This window comes from Corvus kubaryi, unplaced genomic scaffold (assembly GCF_017639235.1).
Source record: "Corvus kubaryi isolate FWS band 111438036 unplaced genomic scaffold, C.kubaryi_AGA036_p1.0 68, whole genome shotgun sequence".
Lineage (NCBI taxonomy): Eukaryota > Metazoa > Chordata > Aves > Passeriformes > Corvidae > Corvus > Corvus kubaryi.
This window is the reverse complement of record NW_024582056.1, coordinates 22,904,921-22,918,504: the sequence shown is the minus strand read 5'-3', so window position 1 is coordinate 22,918,504 and position 13,584 is coordinate 22,904,921.

The window sequence follows — 13,584 nt, the reverse complement described above, 5'->3', positions numbered from 1 at the left end:
CTATGAGGTTTCTAGGACTTTAGTTCACTGCTGAATTTAGGTCATGGTCTCTGACCAACTCTGAGTGTAATGTGAAGAGCCTAAATCTTTCATCCGTTTCCAGAAAGTTTCAGCAGAGATGGACACAATGAGAAGGACCCTTCCCATCCTGGCCAGCATGTTTTACCCCAGATCTACAACCCTAAGTCATAAGTCAGTCTCACTGCCTACACATCTCTCTTTTTGGGGAGACTATCAGTAATTGCATGACTTCTGACAGAGGTATCTGTCCCTTCTCACAGGAAACTGGGGTGAGACCACATCAGATTCTATCACAGATGGCACTGAGTGGTTTGGGGAGGAATAAATGCCAGGCACATGCATATGTCCGTCTCTGAATTGAAGATTTACAGTTGAAGATTCTCTGTTGTCAATAACTGGAGTCACCATCTATTTTCTTTCATCACTTTCTTTCTATTAGAAAGACAACTCATCTCTGACAAATCTATCAGTGGCTCCATTCTTAGACTTAACTAATAGCAGGACTGCAGCTGCAGGAATTATAAATGCATCTGGCTTTGTGCTGCCTGCTACAACACTGTATCTATTATTATGATCTGACATACATCCTAACATCTCCTTCAGGTGCTGGCACATCATTTACAATAATCTCAGGTAACTGATGTGACACCTTTCCTGCATGTGTGCTAGGTTCCTGTTAAATGACCATAAAGTGAGCTACTAAAGGGAAACATCATCAGAAAAAAGCAAGACCAAATTCAGACCTTCTGTAGGTGGGTGCAACTCCACAGACATGACATACTGCAGCTTGCAGGACAAGATGGAGATTTGACCTGCAGTGCTATGTGTTCTTTTCATACCTAATTTTTACCAGCTAGAGGAAAACCAATACTCCCATCTTGCTGCAATTAATAGAAAGTATGCTGGGTAGAAATGCTGTTGCCTAAATTATCCTCCCAACTCTTTGTTAGTTGCCACCAAGCAGTAGTGATGTAGGACATTGTCTGAAACAAGACTACAGTGAGAAATTTTGGGGTCTGTTCAGAAATAAAGCCAAAAAGTTACAAATTAAGTTTCCACTTTGGACTGAACAGGATGTGAAAGTTTTCTCTTAAAATTAAAACCAGGAAAAAAATTTACTGTATTCATTCACTGACTTGACCCACAGCTACAGGCATTATTTCAGATGTGAAAGGCCTAATCTAGTCTAAACTGGAAAAGAAATTTGGGTGATTTCTTTTTTTCAAAAGGTCTTGAAAGTTGAAAGCTATATGAAAAATCTAAGAACCAGCAGATCCAAGATAAATTCCCTCCTCTGCCTGAGAGCAATCCCTCAGCTCCAACCTCCACTTGGGTATGTGTGCTCCCACACTGTTCCGTTGACACTGTCCCACTTCATATGAATAAATAGACCTGTGAGTCTCATTTTAAAAAGAAACAATTTTTTGGCACGCAAGCTCTTTCTTCAAGACCTGAAGAGGGACTTGTGTGTCTGAAAGCATCTGTGATTTTTTCCATCCTGACACCTGTGGGGTATCCTTTTGGCAGCTGAGGGAGGAGGCAAGTCCCCATGTCTCCCACAGCAGGGGAGTGCTCTGGCTGGCAGGGGCTTCTGGGTGAAGGACATGGGAGTATCCCCAGCTCTGAATTCACTGTTGCTTGCATTGCAGCTGTAAATCAATCCTCCTCTTCTCCCCTAAGGAAAGGAGGAATAGACATCCTGACCTAAGTAATTGGGCAGTGCAAATTAAACTTGCCACGTTGCATAGAGATAGGTAAAGTACTGCTTTTTAAGAATTTTCTACTCACACAGAATAATAACAATTATTTAATGACAACAACAATGATAACAATGACAGCTACAACAGTAATAACAACAACAGCAACAATAATCCTACACAATGTCTAGGGATAACTAAAACTTCTGAGGGCTACCTTGCACTGAAAGTTGTGTTCACAGCAGCTGTGAGGCTACTTAAATATAAATGATACAAACTCACAAGCATGGTTAGAAACTCAAGACAGAATCTGAAAGCCCACCCCGTCCCAGCTTCCCCCAGATCCCTTTAGAAACAGTATCTGTGATTTTTTTTTTGATGAAAAAGGCAGATGCATGGAGCAGCATGTGGTGCTGCAGACAAGGTAATGCAGTGGAGTGAAGGCCAAGGAAACGCACTGCCTGTCCAGCTTCATATGGGTGTCATGGATCCTGGCAAGGGATATGTAACAATGTTCGGATGGTGGCTTGGTAGGGTCAACTATCTGTGGAAATTTGTTGTGGTTTTAGTATCCAAAGTTTCAAATCAGCATCTGGAAAGCCCTCTTTGAACAGTTTCAGAAATTCTTTGTATTGATGAACCTAACATTTTTCAGGGCTCACAACTCAGCAGAATTAAGGCAGATTTTCCCAGTGACCAGTTTCAAAAGCTCCATCTCTGTCTAAAGGCAGGTTCTCTGTCAAATTGCAAATCCCTTGTCCAAGGTCAAATATCTAGATCTCCATAAAGCAGTTGTAAATTTATTTCTAATTTAGTATACTGTATTTTTTCCTTTAACAGGTTCTTAGAAAACAGTGAAAAAAATTAGGTGACATATTAGAGAGACAACTGACCCCCAACAAAATTCTCCCCTAGAAAGGCAGTCAATACAGCTCATTCCAGCATAGTAAAACCAGCGCAAAATTCTAAGCAGTAAAGCTGGAGTTTTATAATGAGAAGTATTATGCAAATTTTGCTGTAGGCAGCCTTTTCAGATCTATCAATAGTACAGTTAAACACAAATTGACAGACAAAACTTTCAGGATGGCCTTATTAACAAGTGAATTAGACAAAGTGAAGTCATACTGAAAAAGCTCTCCTTTAGCACATTTTTCAAAACACCTGTATTTTTGTTTACCATCCTCCAAATTCAACATGTTACCACTTTTGTATATCTCAGAAAGCTTTAGACAGATTTATACCACATTGCATGTGAACTGTGAGGAAAGGTGCTATCAGTGATTATGGGCAAAATCCTGCCCATACATGTGTGCATGATTCCTGTTGGATTTAGTGAAGTTTCATGTGCATAAATGAGAGCGGGGTCTAGTCCTTAATCTGATGACATTTTTTCCGTACAGCACAGCAGGTTAATAATAAAATGGCATCTCTTCATTTCTGCATGCAATTTTTTTTGAAAGTAATAACTGCTATGTCTTTGGATCAGGTGTTAATTATTCCCAGTAAGGTTTGGTGGGTAACTAGTGATGCAGATATCAAACCACCCACTCTCTTTGTCGATGAAGGGAAAGTATCAGGAGGATTTCTGCTGAAGTATTCATCACATCTCAAGTCTCAAATTGTCCAAACCATTCAATTATAACACTTCACTCAATGCATGTCAGCATGTCTGGCACTGTGTTTCAAGAACGACTTGAGCTGGATTTCTCAAAGAGGCAGACGTTGGCTTGTCCCCTTGAGGGACAACAGAAATAGAGTCTATTGGCTCAAAGTTGAGACTGCTTCCTGGATCAGTACACGGGAACTCTGGGAACTATTACAGCTTTCTAACTTTGTAGCCTCCAGACTCAGTTCACACATACATATGTAAAAGGCTGAGATTTCCTGTGGTAACAGCACAAGCATCCTATTTGCCACCGAATAAATAGGTAAAACACTGACCCGATGATGACACGATAAACAGGTATAGGGATGTGGGTCCTATCAGTACAGATCTAAGTCTATCCTCACCATCTCTTTAACAGTAAATGGAAGCAATGCCCAAAGGAGGAGAGGAAATCCTTTGAGTCCTTCAAGGGTTATATGAGATTTTGTTGTTAAATGCAGAGATACAATACATCACTGTCAGGAAGCGGTGACCCTGGATTATGGTCACTGATGATAAAAAAGGCTTTCAGAGGGAGATGATGGACACCATGTCTATTATGTAGTGGAAAAAAAAAGGGTGGCCAGAGAACTTCTAAGCAAATGGGGACATCACGCAAACAGATACCTCCTTAAGCTCTTTGTGTTTGCTTTCTGTGCTTGGCCTGGGCTGTACATGTTCCCAGAGCAATGAAAAGGCAGCTCACAGGGTTTTTCGTGTTAATGTTCAATTTGATGTATCAATATAGTTCTGCTTGCACAGGCTATAATGAGCTCAAGATCATAAAACTCTTATCAGCAACCCTGTTTAACTTTAAATGTAGCTCAGATAATTCAGGCTCCTCTTTCCTCTCACTTCAGTCAGTTTTGACCTGAAGCTGTGGAATGACATTGGTGAAAATTTGCAAGGTCACTCAGGAGAATATTTCCAACCCCCTCAGCCAAATTTAGCCAATATCAGAGTCTGTCTTTGTGAGCTCTATCCATAGTGTGGTCATGTTTGTGTCATCTTCCCTATTTTTAGTAGCAATCCTAACTGCGGAAGTATTTTGGCTATTAAAAATAAAAGGCAAAGAACTGTTTTCAGAAAGCCTTGTGTCTATAGACAAGTCAGGTAGAGTGCAAAAAGGTAATGCTAACATACCGCTCTTTCCTCTGGCAGCCTTACTGGCCTAGCCCATAAAAATGAAGGCTGGGCATTTCAAGGAAGTGCTCACCATGCACATATACACAGGGAGTTCCATACCTGCATGAATTCCGAAACAACAAAGCCCATTTGCGTCTGGTCTCTTATGTGAGCAGAGGAGTTCAAATCTGCCTGCCCGTGCCTGCAGACAGGAGTCCTGAGTCATTTAGGAGCATATATCCCGTTAAGACAAATTCCCACCCAATCAGCTCAACTGCCATAAAACTCTTTCACAGGCTGTGTAGAATTGGTTGCCAGCCTGACCTAGTTGTCAAAATGGTGTCTCATACTAAGGCTGTGTTTGTTACCTCACATTTGTGCTACCGGGGAATTCAGGATACCTGCTTCACAAGCATGACCAGCTAAAATGGTATGTTTTTAATTAGGAGAAAAAAATAACAAGACAACAGACATCTGAGGGCAGTTTTGTTGAAAGCTAAATTGATGATGAAAAGCTTTCACTTTTTGAAACCGTTCAATAGCCAGGTGTTTTCTAGTGGTTCTTCAGTGCATTTCACTGCTGCACGTCAGTATTACTTAGCACTATCACATTTACATCAAGTCAAATGCTGTAACGCAGAGAGTATCACCATAAGGAATGAAATGTGTCAGCCTGCACACAGGGATTCTTGGGAAATATGTGCCTTTCAACAATCCTGTGGCTTTTATATAAATTCTTCTCACATGTTTGCTACCCTAAAATTCACAGGTAATTACAATGGGATGAATAATCCACATTAATCAGGTAAGCAGGTATTTGAGATCCAGCACATCTCCTATCAGACAATGCACATGAAAATACAGTAATTGAAGCTGCTGAGAGAATTCCCCACTGACAATGTCTATGTAAATCCACTGTAAAGAATAATTCTACGATTATGTAAAATTTGAACAAGTCCTTTTATCTTTAAAAGAATGCTGCACCTTATTTCGCTTAGCACACCAATCTGGAGTCCCACAGAGTAAGAAGAGAATTATCAAAGGGTCCAATCCTATGGGATTCACAGAGCCAAAGCCATTGTTGGTGTAACCAGCAATGTTAGGACTACCCTTTAGTCCGGTTGTCATCTTCCTGCAGAAAACTCCTCTGAATTAATGTAGCAAATCCATACTGGGCTTCACAGCACCCTAAAGCTTTTTGTCTCCCTCTACCCCTCTGCCACCCCATATCACAGTATTTCTTCCTATAATTTTTTTTTAATATCCTTATCGTAGCAACTTTGTATTTTGGTTATTTTTGTATGGTCAGATTCTGACATTGTCTCAACGTGACTCAAGTCTTAGATGACACGGAAGGGTCAGTATTGTTGTAACCCTATTCTAGTATGCACCCTGGCCTTAGCAGAGTCCCCCTGACATGGGAAATTGCCAGCAGGGAGTTCATAAACCCCTTGAAATAGGACAACAAAGGCAGCAGATGAGTCAGGATCTTCCTAAGCTTCAACAGACAATTAAAGGGACATTTCTCATGATTAGAGTACTCAGTCTTGAAACTCATAGATGAGCCTTTCTAGAGTTTGAAGCCCTCTTTACTGGAAGAGGAGGTCAACATCCTGAGCCCTTAGCCTACTTGTGCAGGAGGGGAGATGCAAAAAGGGTTTTCCCTCATTGTCTGAAGGTTTGTGCACCTCTACTTTTCATCTCTCAGGCAAACACTGCTGTTTCTTCATGCTGTGCTTTTGGAGCTTGTGTTGAACATCTGGTGGGCCACACAGAGGTGTTGTGAGAGGCCAATAGTTATCTGGTTCTCTGTACTTCACAGTATGATCTTCCCTGGCAGTGAAATTTGGATTTTCATCCCATTTGAGTGAACACTCATGTAATGCTTTGACAAATTCTGCCCTCTTGCTCTTGCTGTATGCGTTGTAACCACAGGCCTGGATGTGACTTGGGATGAGGGTCACTAGCCATGATTCATGCTAGGCATTGGAGAACCCTGCAGGATTCTGACATGGTCAAACAGGAATTGTGACATTCTAAACATTGCATGTAAGAGATGCAGTTGCACTTAGAAAGTTTCCTGTCTAAAGTCTTTTCACAGAAGCAGTGTGCCACATAGGAACAAAAGGGAGTGTGATGCCCTGGAGAGATATGTCAAGTCCAAAAATTCTCTTTCCTTGCCTGGCAGCCAGCTTGCTGAGGCTAAATTCAGGACAGAGAATCACAGAATGGGTAAGGTTGGAAGGTACCACAGTGCCAAGTGGTCCAAACACTCTGTACAAGTGGGGTCGTCCTAGAGCACATCACACAAGATCAGTTTGTATCACTAAGACCAGTCAAGTCTTCTGCCACTACTTTTGCAAGTCCTGGGCAAGGAGACAGGGAAGAAGCATGGCCACACTTCTCTCTTGGCATGAGTTTCCCAAGAGAGGCATCTGTAGGAGGACCACATTCCCTCATCTTTGAAAGCAGGACAACATCTGATCCCTCAGGAGACTGTGACAAGCAAATTGAATATAGAACTAATAAAACAAATCATAACTTTGTTAAAAGGCACATGAACAGTTCCCAGACAGGTTCTCACTCATCAGCCTAAAGTTGCCTTTTTAATACGTGACCTTGCCGTAACAGTGTATATCTGTTAGTGACTATCCCATGAACTTGCACTGGTAAACATCCCATATACCCTGGATATACTGTGTGTAGTATCCTATGTAGTCTTAACTGGGCTAGAGCCTAAAAACAGCATCCTCTTGCAGCAAAAAATCATCTCTCCTTTTCACATGTTTTCAACTTAATCATCATGGCTACAAGTTATGTGTAGTGGGTTTGGTTTGTAACCAGGCAGAAAGACCAATTTTAGTGTAGTGGTTTGGTCCAAAATAGTCATTACTGTTTATCTTCTGTGAGATAAGAATTAGGAGAAATGCAAAGCAGACACCAAACTTGAAAGAATATAAAGAAGTTTATTAACAGACCTAAAAGAAGAAAAAAAAATCATACCACACCTTCAGAACTCTCCTCCTCCCCCCACCTTTCTCCCTTCACCCAGTGACAATGTAAAAAGACAACCCTTGAGATGTTCAGTTTGTTTACCACTTCCAAATAACTTTGTTCAGTCCATTTAGGAAGAGGAATCTCTCTTGTCCATGCTATGAAAACATTATCACAATGAGACAGCCGCCCAGGTTGGTTCTCTGCTCGTATGTGAGTCCCTTCCCCTCCCAACTTGCAGCTTTTCCCACAACTGCTTTCAAGGATCCACTCTTGAAGTTTGTGGGGTACAATTTTAAGGTTGAGCTGTTCAGAAACAAAAGTTCTCTTCACCCATCTCTGTGAGCATTTTATCTCTAAGAACAGAGGGCCTTCTCCTTCCCTGGGAGCAAAGGGTCCTCCTCATCTTCATCTCTAGGACTATCTCTGGGAACATCTCTAGGAACTGAGGTTTTCTCCATTTCCATTTGGAGCAAAAGTCCTCATCTGGTCCATCTCTCCCTGTTCAAACTTCTCATCAAATTACAGCTGCCTACAGCTGCCTATCTCGGCGCAGGTGCTTTTGCTCACAAGTACAAGTTGAACACTCCACCCCCCATGCCTTCACGAAATTACAATGGGTACTCTGATATATCATCGCTTTCCAACAGAATTTCAGCTTTAAGCATCTTCTCTTTCTTCTCCCTCAGGTTTTCAGCTCTTCACAGCATTAAAAGGGTTAATCTCACCTCGGCCTTGCAGCTGGAATTTTGCTTATCGCTGTTGGTCACATGATCTTTGCTGGACAGCAGGGCAGCTTCAGCTGAATCTCGGCCGAACTGGAGAGAGGGGGAGCCGGGCTGCTCCATCTGCACAGAGCAGGGCTGGGGGTGGGGGGGGGGGTGGTTCTGCGGGTGGAACAGGGCCCATCGGCTCCGGGATGGCTGTGGCCCGGCCCGTCCTGGCCCGACATGGGGCCCGCAGCCACCTGTCCCAGCACCGGAAACGAGACAGAGAGGCTCTGCCTCAGGGCTTTTTATTCTTAAGTGTGGATCCCAGAGGCGGTCACAACTTTAAGTGGCTTAAAGAATTGTCCATATTCAAACTGGCCACTGATAGGTTCTGTTAGGTCCCAGAGGAAGCTGTAAGCACCCCTTAGCAAGAACATCACTTCCGGGACTATGCTTGCTAACCCATGACATTATGATACAAAAAAAAGAGAGAGAGGAGCTGTGGTGCTGTGGTAGTAGTTGAAGTTTCTTTGGTAAATTGGGGGAACTGTGATGTACAGTGATAAGACTGAGACAGGTATCTCATCAGACAGCAGGTTTGGGAAGAAGAGAAAAATCACCAAGAGAAAACAGTGGGATAGATATATTTCTCTCAGAACAATTCCAGGCATAAGCCTAAAGTATTAAAAGACATGAGCCAAAGTGGCCTAATTTGTCCAGAGACATGGGAATTGGAATCAGTGGCTTTATTCAGGTACATGAGGGCAAAGTCAGGGCCCAAATTCTCACACTGACACTCTGTATGCTGCAGCTCATTGCTAGCTGAAGTATGAAAACAAAAAAGGCCTTGAAAAAAGCTGAGGTTTGTAACAGAACTATCTCACCTACCTTTCACCAGGGACTGGCTGCTGGCATGTTGTTCTATAGCAGCAGCAGCATTGGCGACTTCTCTGCCTTCACGTCTTTGGACTAAGGATACATAATGACATATGACTGCAGCAAGGCTTGAGTGATGCAAGGGATGTGATAACCCCCTGCCCACTGCCCGTGCTATCCAGGCAATGCAGGCTGTGCTGCATGCATGCTGCAATGCCATCCCTGAGCTCTCACAAACAATAATCAAGTCTCTCACAGCCAGAAAAGCCAGCCAAGGCCAGCAGTTACAAAATTACAGCAACGCAAAATAAATTAAGCATATCTTTTATCCTATTTTTGAAAATTTTCCTTTCCCCATTTCTGACTCATCTACAGCCTGAGTCTTTTCATCTTCCAGCCTGCTACAGAGATCCTCTGGGGAAGGGAACAGTACTATAAACACAGCTCCTGCTTCTCTCTCCCCTGCAACAAATAAATACCCCCAAGCCCTTCAATTTACTTCAGAGTCATCAAACACAGTTTAAAATTTAACCTGGTAATGTATTTTTAAAGGGATTCTTATGTAAAGTTTGTGCATGTGTGTACATGCATGTTTGTGTACCTGCAAGTATTTCTGCTTGCTGTCCCAGACAAAGCTATCTCCATGCAATTTGGTTAGCAGCTTCCCTGAAATGGCTGTAATGCCCCTGAAGTGCTCAGGCATCATAAAATCCTCATACCACAGATGGACTGATTTCAGAGGCAAGAGGTGATCTTTGGGTGTGTGAAACTCTTTCTGGGCCTAATTCATATGGGCAGCCAAAACGAGTAGGTTTATCGGTAATACTGGATTATTAAAAAAAATTTTAGCTGCTATAAAGACTCTAGGTATCTCTCTATATTGCTTTCTCTTACCAGGTGTTGCAGACTGAAAGCATTCCTAGTTTTGTTCCATGTTTTCTAGCCTACTTTTCGATGCTGATTTCCACTTATCATTCTCCTGCCCTGTCACTGAATTCTTCTGCAGTCCTTTCACGGGGACTCATCCATGAGGATACTTACTTGCATCTTTACTGCTTTTAAATTTCAGCTTTCCCTTTTACTCTGCTCTATTTCCATATGTCATTTTCCTTTTCTGCCTGTCTGGGAGTTGCTGTACCTAACTCTGTAAAGCATTATCTCTCCATCTCTCTAAAGTGTTTTGTGGTACTTTGTGTGAAGGATGGCATATAAAAATAAATTGTATTGCACTGTATTTTTGGACTGGCATCTAATCTTTACTGAGCTCATTCAGCCTATTTCTGAAAAACATTGGATCTTAAAGACTCTTCTGATCCAATGAATCTTGATGACTTTTCTGATCCTAGAAAAAGACTCCCTAATTTTCAAGTCATCTCCTGACACTAACACAGAGATAGAAGTTAGGAGAGTAGCTTGAAAAAATAGGGTTTGGCAGAAAAATATTCCTGGAACTCTTCATTGTCTATGGTGTGTCTTAACCTCACCTCTGCCCTCCACCCCACATTTTACTTGCAAATGTCCACCATTATGAGTGCTGAGGCAGGGGGAGCGGGAAGCAGGCTTATGGTGTACAGCACTCGTAGCGAAACAATCCAACAGCTTGCTTATGCATCTATTTGGCTTAGGATGGAAAATTAGAACAGCTTTAATCTGCTAGCAGCATCAAGCAGGGAAGCGCTCCCTGGAGTGAAAGCGTTAGGAGTATCACATCAGGGGCTGATGAGAGACAGCCTGCCATGGTGTCACAGCAAGGCAGTTGTACACAACGCACAAAAATCTGGGGTGCTAAGAAGGACCCAGGTACCTGACTGGGAATTGTAGGGTTAGAAAGAATAAGCCTTTGTATTGGGCTCTTCTGCAATAGAAAAATGCTTTCAAAGACATGGTCCCACATTACTGTCTTTGCTCTTCCTCCCCTGTCACATCAAGGATTTGGTCACTACCTTATCAACCACAATATATGTGTGCCATCCTAATCTGTCATGGGACCCCGTTTGACTCAGAGACCATCTGCATAGGTACAGCCATGACTATATGTGAAGTGGTCAGGATTTGGTCTCAGACTGGAAAACACAGGGAGCAGCAGCCATACTTTTGCATTTGTAACGCAAAGCCCAGGTATGTTTGCTTTCTAGTAAATAACTCTATTCATAATAATTAAAGGGCAAGACCTGAGTTACTAAGGAAAAATGTAGGGTGTAGAGGTCTTCCTTGCTTGCACTGAGATTCATTGAACTTTGCAGGAATGTTCAAATGCCTGGAAATTTGAGGGAAATCTTGGGCTTGTAACTTTCTCTAAAACCATCAGATTTGAGGAATACGATGTCCTGGGAAGTTGTCCTGCATAATCTGTTTGTTGCATTTGTTCTTTGTCATAGAGAGTGCCCCTGGAATCTAACTCTACCTTCTCTTGCAAATGTGCTTTACTGTAGCTTTTCTGCACTCTGTGGATATACATGGGAACATAAAGGTAGGTGTAGCGCATATATTTACAAGGTGAGAGCTGAGACCTGTGAAGAGAGCAAGACATATTAAGACCTTCTTACCAAAACAAGGAACACTGAATTTTGCAATATAAGATATGCACTAGCTGAATACTGGAGCTAAAACCCAACAGCAAGAAGTGCCTATTTTGTGGGGTTTTTTTCATATGTGTATTATATTTTTAATGTGTTAGGACAAACCAACACATGTACAATAGTAAAGTTTAGGTGTGAACTTTGGCCAAAGTTGATTATTATCTACCTGATGTATGTTTCTGGAAACAGAATATATGATTTACTCTGTCTTGCATTCATAGATGGTCTTCTCCAGACTACTTAAAACGTCTGTTCCTGTTAGAAATACTGGGATGTTACCAACAGTCAGAGTCCTGCCATTCTGCACTGCTGAATGCAAAAAGCAGCTAGGACTTCAATCATAAGCACAAATGCTTTTTAATCATTCTATGTTCCTGTGAACATCAGACTTGAAAACCAGCTTTCAGACAGTGTGTAGCAAAACCCCTTTACCTTGTCCAGCCTCACGTAGGGCTTATACATCCCACTTCGTGGAATTCAGGCAAAATTGTCCTGATGTTTCTCAGTCTCTTTTCTCCTCATTTCATAGCTGCTGACAGCTGTTTCCTCCTCTGCCAGTTATTTGGATCTGAATCTGGAAGTGAAAAGACTACCTGCTTCTAAAGCCTTTCTTTACAAAATGCACCCACAAGGTCTCTGATGACAAATAGTGATTCACTGTTCTTGCAATTCTCTGAGGGTGATGTGGAAGGTGGGAAGTTTGCTGTCCATATGCTGAAAGCATCAGGTGCTCTATGGTATCTGTATGGGCCAGCAACCATCAGACTAACACATAGTGAAGAGTGCGTGTACATGGCTAAGTGGGGAATGAAGGCTGTGCTCCTTTCATCAGAGAAGGTCTAGTTGCTTGAAAGGGTTAGAAAAAGCTGCCAGAGAATGATAGCTATGGAGACTTTATTCTTATTCCTTAGCGGAGACAACAGGGATTGGCGAGGTTTAGCATAAACCTCTGCAAAGTTATTTTAGTATACTGTATTGCCAAACTGTCAATAGCAGTAGAAAAGCATCTCTTGTATAAAATGGACTTAATGCATAAACTGTATGGTGTGGAGGCAAGTTCAGCAAGCTCAGAAATGTTACATGCACTAGAGAGTGGACAGGTTTCTCTTTAGAGCTGTGGCCACTGCTGCACGCAGGAGCATGCTGAAGTGGGTGTTGTCCAAATGACTGGAGCACTCTTGAAAATGAAATCTCAGACAGTTCTCCTTCAGCTTGTACAGATTAATTCTAGGAAAAAGCAGATAGCTTGAACTTGCTTGCTCCTAATGACTGGATATGGGTGATATGAGGAGAAACTAAGACAAGGCTAGAACTCAGCAGTGTCATCCCAAGTGTTCATAAATACATTCAGAGATGCACTTCAGCATCTTTCAGAGACATTGTCATCATGCTTTCAGTGAAATCTCTGCAACTCCATCCCAGTCACCAAAATAATGTCACTTAGAAAAGATATGTTTTTAAATATTTCAAGAGCTCATGTGCAGTATTTCTAAAGATTAATGACACAGAAGACACAGTTCATTCTCCTTCCCTGTACAGGAGTGAGTAAATAATATTCATCATTAACATACAATATAAAATAAACTAGAAATGCAGAACATCATAGCTGCTTAATTTTTTTATCTTCTGATTGGTTTTAGTATTGTGGGATGAACCTAACACTGAAGAGCTCTTATTTTGATAGTTTTCCAGTTTCCAAAAGGACAGTGATAACTATTTTTACATAATTTCCAAGAATGTGTGAGTGTTGTCACTGGAGTTCACAGGATCACAGAATAGTTTGGGTTGAAGGGGACCTCTGGACACCACCTAGTGCAATCCCCTACAACCTACATCATAACAATATTAAACAAATATGCAATTATTACCACCAGGAAAACACTGTGATTTTTGGAATTTGAGCTGATATGATGACCTTACCCACTGAGAAATTTTAT